The sequence below is a fragment of the Triticum aestivum genome, chromosome 5B, assembly GCF_018294505.1.
Source record: "Triticum aestivum cultivar Chinese Spring chromosome 5B, IWGSC CS RefSeq v2.1, whole genome shotgun sequence".
NCBI classification, from domain to species: Eukaryota; Viridiplantae; Streptophyta; class Magnoliopsida; order Poales; family Poaceae; genus Triticum; species Triticum aestivum.
In genome coordinates this window covers 359,452,057-359,461,850 of record NC_057807.1, presented here as the reverse complement: position 1 = coordinate 359,461,850, position 9,794 = coordinate 359,452,057, and the positions used below count along the sequence as shown (strand labels likewise).

Genomic DNA, 9,794 nt, shown 5'->3' with positions numbered 1-9,794 from the left:
GGGTGCCGCTTGGATTAAGGGCCGAAGGGCCTCTCTGTCGCGGCCACGAGGTGGCCGATCGGGCGCATCGTACGCTGGTGATGTAGGTTTAGTTGCTTCCTCCTCTAGTTGGGGTAGCATCCTGCGCTTTGGGTAACTCTTGGAGGGGCGTTCGAGTTTATACTCTTCGGCCGCCAGGACTTCAGTCCATCTGTCGGCTAGCAGGTCTTGGTCAGCTCTAAGCTGCTGCTGTTTTTTCTCGAGGCTGCTTGCCGTGGCCATAAGCCTGCGTTTGAAACGCTCTTGTTCGACGGGATCCTCTGGCACGACGAATTCATCGTCGTCGAGGCTTGCCTCGTCTTTGGAGGGAGGCATATAATTGTCGTCCTCGACCTCTCTGTCGGCCGCTCTCTCATGAGGGTTGGCTCCTTCGTCCTCCTACGCTGAATCCTGCTAGAGGGGGATGTCTTCAGCACTATCCGGGGTGTTCTCTGGTGCCGGATTCGCCGTTCTTGCTTTGGTGGGATTTAGAGCGGCACCGCTGACGTCGGTGCTTGGGTTGCTTCTTGGAGGGGTCGTCCTCCGCTTTTTCATCGCCATCCCCTGCTTTGGGGGTGTCCACCATGTATACATCATATGACGAGGTGGCCTTCCAGTGCCCTATAGGTGCTAGTTCTTGGTCGTCTCCTTCATCGGCGTCCATACCGTCGATGTCTTCGGAGTCGAAGTCGAGCATGTCGGTTAGATCATCGACAGTGGCTACAAAGTGGGTGGTGGGTGGGTTTCGAATTTCTTCGCCATCCGCATCCCAACCCTGCTGACCATAGTCCGGCCAGGGCTCTCCTGACAAAGAGAGAGACTTTAGGGAGTTTAGGATATCGCCAAAGGGCGAGTGCTGAAAGACGTCTGCGGCTGTGAACTCCATGATCGGAGCCCAATCGGGTTCGATCGGAAGGGGTGCAGAAGATTCGGAGTCCGGAACAGAGTCCGGCACCTCGGAGTCACGGGCCTTGCAAAGGACTAGGCTGGTATTCGGCTCTATCGCCGTAGAGATTGCGGCTCCTGGGGCGGCGTCCAACCATCTGGCCCCGTCTAGCGCAGTCGGCTCCGAGCTAATGGTCTGAGCGGACACCTGAGCGGCACTCTGGGCGCTATCCGGCGGCAGAGTTAGATCATGCCCATCGGGACAGTGCGGCACGCTCGGCCGTGGCTCGAATCCGTCGAAGATCAAGTCCCCGCGGATGTAGGCCATGTAGTTTAAGCTTCCAAACCTGACCTGATGGCCAGGGGCGTAGCTTTCGATCTGCTCCAGATGGCCAAGCGAGTTGGCCCGGAGTGCGATGCCGCTGAATACGAAGATCTGTCCGGGGAGAAAATTCTCACCCTGGACCGCGTCGTGGTTGACGATCGAAGAAGCCATCGGGCCTAAAGGTGACGGCACAGAGGAACTCTCAATGAAAGCACCAATGTCGATGTCAAAATCGGTGGATCTTGGGTAGGGGGTCCCGAACTGTGCGTCTAGGCGGATGATAACAGGAGACAAGGGATACAATGTTTTTACCCAGGTTCGGGCCCTCTCGATGGAGGTAAAACCCTACTCCTACTTGATTAATATTGATGATATGGATAGTACAAGAGTTGATCTACCACGAGATCAGAGAGGCTAAACCCTAGAAGCTACCCTATGGTATGATTGTTGTTCATCCTACGGACTAAAACTCTCCGGTTTATATAGACACCGGAGAGGGCTAGGGTTACACAGAGTCGGTTACAATGGGAGGAGATCTTCATATCGTATCGCCAAGCTTGCCTTCCACGCCAAGGAAAGTCCCATCCGGACACGGGACGAAGTCTTCAATCTTGTATCTTCATAGTCCGGGGTCCGGCCAAAGGTCATAGTCCGGCCATACGGACACCCCCTAATCCAGGACTCCCTCAGGTCTTGTCTTGATTGTCTTGTAGATGGGCCGTACCAGGCCATCGAAGGAGCTACGCCGTGGGCCGCAGGCATGCAAGTCTGGGTACCCTGGTTCCCAGAATGCCGAAAAATTGAACTCCTCAAAATTGATTTCTTCTGAACAATTAAGTATTTGTAAAGGTTCAGTTAGGATGCCCTTGCATGTGGTGTTCACAACAATAAACAACCCATTGCCTTTGAAACTCTCAGGGTGAAATAGCTAGCACATTCTACACTAAATATAATCATAATCAAGAAAAGACCCTAGACGATCATTGTCGGGGGGATGACCCCCGGGTAGGACCAAGACGGCAAATGAGGCTTCAAAACTTTGCCAGGGGAGTGCCCCCTGGCTGGAACTGGCTGGCTGGAACTTGGTCGGGTTCTCCCTGGCCGGGTTCTCCCTGGCTGGGTTCTTCCTCGCCGGGTTCTCCTTGTCCGGGTTCTCCCTAGTCAGGTTCTCCTGGGGCTGGGTTCTCCCTGGCCGGTTTCTCCCTGTCAGGGTTCTCCCGGGCTGGGTTCTTCCTGTCCGGGTTGAGCCCGTCCGGGTTGAGTCCGTCCGGCTGGAATGTGACCAAGTCAACTGAGACGTCCCGTCGGACCTGCGCAGACGTGACGACCATGCTCTACAGTGTAGCATTGTAGATGAGCAACTGGCACTGTTCCGACATCATGTCACACCTCCAACAGTGCATAGTTGGTCATATGTCCATTCCAATAGTGAAGTTAGGCCATGTGGGCCACCCCTTGTCCCCTGGGCACCCTTTTATAAGGTGACCCAGGGAGACCATTTTCCATCAGGCAGAGTCCCTCTCACTCTCTCGTTCACACACTCACACATGAGGCAGGGAAGAGGAGCACTCCCAGCCTCCTTCTTCCTTTTCTGGATACAGCTCCAGGAGTAACTCTCTACTGATACATATACACTGCATATATCACAGACATGCAGGAGTAGGGGTGTTACCTCCACGCGAGGGCCCCGAACCTGGGTAAACCACCGTGTGCTGCTTGCCCAATCCCGTCCCTTGATCTCCACTGCAGCCTTGTCATCACCTCAAGCCACCCCGTGGCATCTGTCGTCTCGCGAACCGACCCGCGAGATAACCACGACAATCATGTTTCCTCCTTTCCTTGTCAGCAGCATGGGTCCATCCCACCTCCGATGGCCTTTGGGATGTGGAGGTGAGGACGACCTCGCCCCCATCCCCCTGTCAATGGGTGGGACCCTGCAGCGATGGACGCGTAGAGGCTTATGGCCTTTGGGTACAACCGCCAAGAAACAGCTGCGTGGGGTATGTTCAACCAATTTGGTTGGCGTGTGAATAGCAGATTACATAGGTTAGTTATGTAATCTTGTTGCTGACATTGAGGTCGTGTACTGCTGTAAACCTTATGGTATTTGGTGACTTGGGTGTATGTTTAATTAATAAAATTGTTGTGTGTATCGCTTGATGAAGAGGCTGGGAGTTTCCCTTTTTAGAGAAAGAAAAGAAAAGGACGATTGTCTTGATTGACGATATTTGCTACTCTGGTGCGCTTGTCCTATGGGGCTTTAGCGTGACGACTTTCTGATTATCTACTATAACAAGGTTTGCACGACTTTGGTGAAGGTGGGGCAATGGTGGCGACGCCCCTTCGGTTCGTCTCTGTGCTTGTAGTCGTTGTTAGGTGGTCCAAGGGCCTGGTGTAACTCCGGTTTTCTTTGTAGTACTGAACATGATTGAGTATGAATAAATAAGAAGTTTATAAAAAAAACTTTGAATGTAATCACTATGTTTGATTGATGAAAGTTCCTTCTTCCAAAAAAATAAATAAAACTACCAGTAGTTTGCTAAAAGCGCTAACGTTAGGCTGGTCATAGTGAGGAGTAACTTATACTAGTATCATGCATATGACACTAGTCTAATTTACTATCTTTAAAGTACAAAGTAATATAGTAGTAGTATCATACATGGTTTCATTATTAGCTTGTAGACTCATCTTGTCTTGTGAAGCGCTATGTTACAGTAACATATTGTGTTACCACTTGTCATTAACTACCTGCCACAAAACAAAACAAATTTAGAGTGTGTTATGTTACTAGTTATGTTACTCCCACTATGAGAGCATGGTTAATAATATAGCCGATTGATAGCTATAACATGTTCACATGTCATCTATAGACAGTGTAATAGCCAACATGTGTAATAATGGGCTAAAAAAATACTATATTTTTACCATATGACCCACCATACACTCTCATATAGTTTCTTGAAGCCCGTGCTACAGCCAGCTGTAAATCTACGGTCCGTTTCTCTTTTCTCTTCATTTCTCTCTCATCCAACTCAACAAAGATATAATATTTAAAATCTTACAGCCCACCTATGTCATCTTATTATACTTGTTCTCACTAGCCTTATGTTTTACGGAGCACTCGTACTCTCGTAGCCGCCGCATAGCTATCTTGACATTATGAGAAATACTCCTACAGTTGTACATCATTGTTTTATTACCCACTGGATTTAAATACAACGGCCGCTGTCTTGTCGTCATTAGTTGACAATGTGTTGCACTGATTGGGCGTATGTCCTGGACGACGGGCTATGACACCGAGCGATTTGATATCATACTTGCTCCTACAACACTGCAGCAGCGTGGAGCCTGTACCGCGGCCCGTCGTCGTCCTGGCTTGCCACTGAATTATTTTACCTGCTGCACCGAACAGGTCGATCCACTATGCACTGATCCATGACATTACCACAGCGCCAGCATTGTGGGGAGAGGGTGCAATTCTTTGGCTCACGAGCTTGCTGCTTTGACCAGAAGACAACGTGATTGACAGATGATTGCCGACGTCCCCACGAGCCTCCGCTCCTCGATGCAATCGGAGTGTAGTGTGTCTCTTGAGTGATTTATTATTACTCTTGTACTAAAAAAGTAAAGCATCACAAAGATTCTCTTGGTTTGAAAATCAAGTACTCTCCCCTTTTGGTTCATAGGGCTCAATTCAAAATCTCACCAACTAAAATAGATGATGAATGGTAGAATACTTTTAGTAATTTACAAAATCACTAAATTAATGCGCTAAAAAATGTTTACCAATGCATTAATTACAATGCATGCACGTGTAACCAATAAAATGACCAAAAACTTGTACATACATTGGTGAATTTTCTCTTAATCCTTGCATGCAACAATTTAATGCACCTTAAAATTTGAATACATTGAAGTATGTGATAGAAAGCAATAAAATTAGACAAAATGGAAAAGTGAAAATTTCAAGATGAGCCTTATAAACCGGAATAGAAGGATATGCTATTGTACAAAAGATCCCCCTTAGAAAATATTGAAAAAACTTTTATCACTTAGACCATATATCCAATCGACGATCATGAGATCATAAATTATCGGTTTATAGTCACTTAGACTAGCCACAGTGGGAGTACCTTCAGCAGTAACTTCGAGTCCAACTCAACAAATTTGTCTATGTGGCAATGAGTCAATGAAGAGAGAGATAGTTCTAGTAACTTACTCGCAATATGTCTATGTGGCAATGAGTAGCTAGTTACTGTAACAATACATGTCCCAATGCAATATGAGTCTATATAACCTAATAAATGAAGCTTTGCATGACACCACACGTATGTTACTACCCACTATGAAGATAGTAACATAGTTTAGGAATATGTGTATGAAGAAGGGCGATAGAGACAACGGGCTCGCCTGCTCCTGGAACATGCGCCAATGAGATAGTGCAGCGTACACGTACGAAATCAATGCGATCGTATGGAAAAAAGTATGATACGAGAACGGCGCCGTGCAAAATGGGTCAACCGTCACGACACCCTTCTTCTGTGCCGTTGGTACGTGATGCAACCCGACGGTATGTAAAACATTAGTAGATGTAATGCCGGTTTTTTTAATCGATATGCAAATGGGACGCCGCCGACCGCTCCCCCTCTTTACTCGGCCCTTGAAGGAAAAAAAACAAACATATCCCTTGCAGCGCCGCACAAAGCTCCAGATCTCAGAGCCATGGCGATGACGGAGGTGGAGCCTGATGGATTCGAGTTTCTATGTAGCAGATCAGTTTATTGGTATGCTCTCTGTTTTTTCATAGATTTCCCCTGCCGGATCTTACCGGCGGCGACTCCATACTCCGCAACGAACCCATTGGAACTCTCCTCTACACACCCTCCGAGTCTAGCATCGGCGACGCGGCTGAGGTAGCGCTTACAGTGGAAGCAGATTTCAAAAGCGCTTGCGGGGGCGCGACACTGCCAGCTCCAACCTCATAGCAATCAACTAGCAAAGATGATCCTCAGGTGCCCGGCTGGGCCAAAAGGTTTGTGAATATGATATTGAATCCGTAGTTCTTATATCCCTTGAATTAGATTGAATTATGAACTATCTGAACCTGTTTTTCTGCTGAAAACATAATTGAAACCCGCTTGATGTGAGCCTGCAGTCATGGCGTATAATAACATTTAGCGAGACCTGTCAATTATTCCTAGGTTTTCGATTATGCATCACTAAAAGATGGACCTAAAAAACGTTACAAGGTTTGCGTTTGGCATGCACCAACTGAACGCCCACCATGTGCTGGCAGGATAAGTGCCCTAGAGAAAGCATTGAGAGGTTATGCAAATGAGAAGACTGCCACAGTCATTGTCCCTGCTGTTGGAAACAACTTCGATTCACTCAGGGAGGCATGTGACTTTTACAATCTGTATTCCTAGGAAATTAGGTTCGGGATAAGATATGACAAGAGCGGGCATGTTGAGAGAACAAAATGCATGAAGGTGATCGTTTGTGGTTGCTCGGTACACACTGTTTTCAAAATTGTTGTCAATGTAACACCACACTTAGCGTATCTTTCGTAAAATGTCACCCAAAAAATAAATTCACACCTATATGCTTTAATACATTTTTTTGCTTAGAAATTTGCACGGGGTCCCAAAAGAAGGAACACACGTTCATGTCGTTGATCCATGGATGAGTGAAGGGTTGTCAGTGGCCGCGAGCAGCTCGTGCGGAGAAGTTTGTCTTGATGTGTGTCGACGATTCTTGATCTAAATGGTTTGTCAGACAGCCGCAACATGTGAGTGGACTCCGGCCAGTCAACGAGAAAAGATGACCCACACTCACCAGGATGGATGCAAAAGGTGAGCTTCCACCCGTAGTGTTGGTGTCCTGTTGCCCAAGTCGAGGGGTGTCGTCGATTTGAGATGCAATTACAAGCGAGTCGATATGATGATTTAGTGTTTGAAACTTTGAATGCAGAGTTCACGTTGAGCACCGTTGCCGTGTGTCCGGAGGGTATGTGCACCAGAGAGTACTTTTGGAGGATTCACGGAGAAGAAGAGACGTGATTTAGTTGCTCCTGGAGTTGGGGCTACATTCGACTCTGTTTGTTCAGGCGTACGACCTGTACAACTTGTACAGGTGTACTCTCGGAAAATTCGATTTGGTATCCGGTACAGCAAGAGAGATTAAATGTTGAGCCCACAAAGTGTATGCAAGAGATTGTATGCAGCTGCTCGGTAAGTGCGAGCAGAAAGTTTTAATTGACACGTTGTGTATATTTCCTGACTGTGGAAATGGTTACTTATGTCTGCTCCAGGGTATACCAAAGAAGAGAAGAGCAATACTAGATCGTGTTGATGTGAGTGCCCTGCAACGATACGTCTCTGGAGCAGCACACAAGAGATTTACACCCGGGCAATGTTTGAGAAGTTCGGTAGGAGGCAGGGCGATACAAGATTGAAGAGGCGGAGAAAGGCGTAAAATACCTCGTGAAGCGGCACCATCCAGAGAAGCATGATAAATGGTGCCACATCGTGTATGCGGTGCACATGGAAGATCAGAGTTTCTCTGCGAGTGTGGAAATTTCAAGCATAGCAGGCTATTGTGTTGCATGCTTTGAAGGTACATCGCACAAAACTATTTCGTTTGGTTCTGAATTCTGCTGGTGGTTACTCCACTGATAAATTTACTGCTCAGGTCAAGGGGAGTGCCACCGGTAATTTAACTGACCTCTTCGCACCGCTTCGGAAACACAAGCCAGGGAGACCAACTAGCAGTCGAGACAAGCCTATATTCGATGATAGAGCATTGAAGAGCTCAAAGAAGAAACAGAAAGAGAATATTGGGGAGGCAGTTGGGTGTGGTTCAAGTAAGTGAACCTGGTTATGTACCATCTGTAGGCAGAAATGGAAGAAAGCGCACGACCTGCCCGACCGGGTCGACATGCCAAATAAGCTAGGGAAAGAGCTGACATGAACAAATTATGGTGTTGGTTGGTTGGGTACCGGAGGAACACTTGCGACAACCCTAACATTGTGCTTCACAAGGTGCTGCCTGCATGAGGCTGATGTAGTTGATACTGCAGTTTTGAAGATTCTGCAAAAAAAATTGTTTCTAAATAATCAAACTTTCCTGTACGCCGGGATGTACTGAATTTTTTTCCTCTAAGAGCAAACAATGTCGTAGTGAGCTGCCGGAATAAAACTGTAGTAGTTTGTGTACTGGGGGGAGGAGTAGCAGGAACTCATTCAGATGTTGAATGTTCGATTTTCAAAGCTGCTTGGGAGGGAAATCCGGTGGTGCCTGTACTACCGCGGTGATTAGCTGAAGTATTGAGTGGCCGCCTGTAGCAGAAGACGCGGCGAGTGATGGAACCTCCACACTGCAGTGATACTAGCTCGGAACAAGGACTTCTAGCTTAAAACCAATCAATGAGCAGTTATGTGGGTTCTTGGCACACTTGCTGCACCTACTGAAGCGTACAATGGATAACAACGATCCATTTGCGGGGAGGGCTGCACGGTGGTGGTTGCATGGACAACTCCGGTGATGGCCGCGATGCGGCGGTGGTACCATGTGGAGAGGTGTGATGCAAGTAAGGTGTCGGCTGTTGGCGTTGAATCGGATCTGCCTATCATAGACTGCAAGCATCAGTCGTCTAATTCACACCATTTCTGATGGGTGGTGCGGCTAGATAAGCGATCGGTAGGAGCTATGGTCGTGACCCGCGCGTCTTGTGAATTGTGGTATGCACCGTGCCGGGATGCAAGACTGAAACGTCTCTCTCGCGTCAAGCAGGGCCGCGGGTACGAGACGGATGCGGCCGTCAGCATCCAAACGACGTCACAGTATCGTTGTCCAACCCGTTACATTATTAAAATCAGCTATGTCCCACAAAAGCTTATTGTGTCAGATCTGCATGACATCCAATGGTGAATGATATCATGACCAGATGAGGACGAGCGCGCCTATGAGTTTTCGTATGTGTATGTTACTAGTGTTTGTTACTCTCCACTATGTCTAGCCTTAGTAGTTAGAGCATCTCCACTCGTTCGGCCCCCCAACGCATAGGCCGGCGCATTTTCGGACGTCCACCCGGCGATTTTTAGACCCTGGGGGCAACCAAGGCCCCAGCCACGCCCCAGGTGTTGTCCCCCAAGGCCCCAGCCACACGCCCCATATTCAATCTTGATCGTTCCCACTCCAAAAAAAAGACATAATCCGGCGATCATCGCAATAGTTCGGTGATCAGTGCCATAGTTCGGCGATCAAATAAAAGGATAGGCAATAGTTCGGCGCACAAAAAAAGGAAGGACGTGAAAGGAATGCATCAAACTTTGAGGTCGCCCTCCGGCGTCGTTGTCGGCGTGCGCGGGCTGGGAGGAGTCGGCGCGACTTCTGTGCTACTGGGCGTCGCGGAGACATCATCAGTCGGGTTGGGCGTTGGCGTCGGCGTTGGAGTCGCCGGTATCTGGTTCAGGATGAGGCCGCGCTCCGCCAGGAACCACGCCTTGAGCTTCTCGTCGCTGCCCTGGAGCATGTCAGCGCCGCCCATTAAGAAAGCCAGGTCGTT

The 9,794-nt window shown here is 48.3% G+C and overlaps 1 long non-coding RNA gene across 2 annotated transcripts; it reads left to right on the top strand.

Moving 5' to 3' along the window:
* Positions 1–5,902: 5,902 nt before the first annotated feature.
* LOC123116129 (uncharacterized) lies at positions 5,903–8,423 on the top strand. Of its 2 annotated transcripts, XR_006456953.1 has the most exons (5): positions 5,903–6,260; positions 6,856–7,080; positions 7,199–7,458; positions 7,539–7,843; positions 7,919–8,423. It is a non-coding gene; the product is annotated as an uncharacterized lncRNA (long non-coding RNA). The 2 variants fall into 2 exon arrangements; XR_006456952.1 differs by having other exon boundaries at positions 5,903–7,080; positions 7,919–8,422.
* Positions 8,424–9,794: the final 1,371 nt, after the last annotated feature.